Source organism: Peromyscus californicus, unplaced genomic scaffold, assembly GCF_007827085.1.
Source record: "Peromyscus californicus insignis strain IS unplaced genomic scaffold, ASM782708v3 Scaffold_4__1_contigs__length_199733344, whole genome shotgun sequence".
Lineage (NCBI taxonomy): Eukaryota > Metazoa > Chordata > Mammalia > Rodentia > Cricetidae > Peromyscus > Peromyscus californicus.
Genome location: NW_026294562.1, coordinates 181,760,658 through 181,762,269, shown reverse-complemented (window position 1 = coordinate 181,762,269; position 1,612 = coordinate 181,760,658).

Below are 1,612 nucleotides of genomic sequence, written 5' to 3'. Positions count from 1 at the left end.
AGGTCTTAGAGAGATCAGGAATGCAAAGAACATACCTAAACATACTAAAGGCAATTTACAGCAAGCCAACAGCCACCCATCAAATTAAATGGACAGACTCAAAGGCCATTCCACTAAAATGAGGAACAAGACAAAGTTGTCCACTCTCCATATTTATTCAATATAGTACTTGAAGTTGTAGCTAGAGCAGTAAGACAACAAAAGGAGATCAAGGGGATACAAATTGGAAAGGAAGAAGTCAAATTTCACTATTTGAAGATGATATGATAGTATACATAAATGATCCCAAAATTTCTACCAGGGAACTCCTACAGCTGATAAACTCCTTCAGTACAGTAGCAGGATGCAAGATCAACTCAAAAAAAAATCAGTAGCCCTCCTATACACAAATGATAAAAAGGAATGAAAAAGAAATCAGAGAAACATCACCCTTTACAATATTCACAAATAATACAAAACACCTTGGGATAACACTAACTAAACAAGTGAAGGACCTGTTAAGAACTTTAAGTCTCTAAAGAAAGAATTTGAAGCAGATATCAGAAAATGGAAAGGATCTCCCATGCTCATGGATAGGGTAGGATTAACAGAGTTTATTTTTTCTTTATGTAAGGAAGAAAATTTAGAATCAGCTCATATCATACATGAAACATAAATGTGAATAATATCCAAGCATGACAGCTCCACAGAGGAAGAACTTGTTTAAAGGATTTATCTTTTACTACAGTGTGGTGTAACACATCTTTAGCCTGTTACAAACTAGTTTTTGGCAACAAACAAACAAAAACAAAAACAAACAAACAAAAAAAACCCTTTAAAGTAATCTCTTTTTAATTGACTGTATTTTGGTTTTAATTTCCTATGTCCTTCAAGGAAATTTGAGAAGTATATAATTATATTTGTATTTTTGTGCCTTTGTATTATTATTTAGTAGAAATATTTTTAAAGTCTTTTCATTTTAATTTATTTTTATATTTTTAATCCATCCTAATCCTGTTTAAATTGTTATTTTAAGTTTGTTATGTTGTACAAAAATAAAAATTATTCTCGCTAATTGGACTCCCAGAGGAGGGTTTATATGAGCGAGAATTGTTGAGACCAAGGTTGGATAAAACACAGACAAATAGCCAAACAAATGGAAACACATGAACTATGAACCAATGGCTGAGGGGTCACCAACTGGATCAGGCCCTCTGAATGGGTGAGATAGTCAATTGGCTTGATCTGTTTGGGAGGCCATCCAGGCAGTGGGACCGGGTCCTGTGCTCATTGCATGAGTGGCTGTTTGAAACCTGGGGCCTATGCAGGGTCGCTTGGCTCAGCCTGGGAGGAGGGGAATGGACCTACCTGGACTGAGTCTACCAGGTTGATCTCAGTCCGCAGGGAAGGCTTTTGCCCTGGAGGAGGTGGAATGGGGGGTGGGCTGGGAGGAAGGTGAGGGGGGCCAGAGGGGGGGAGAACAAGGGAATCCGTGGCTTGATATGTAGAACTGAATTGTATTGCAAAATAAAAAAAAATTTACAAAAAAACATAAAAAATTGAAGTTTTAGTAATAAAGACAGGATACAATTTGTTATTTCGTTAATGTTAAAGTGTGTTATTGAATGAGTGC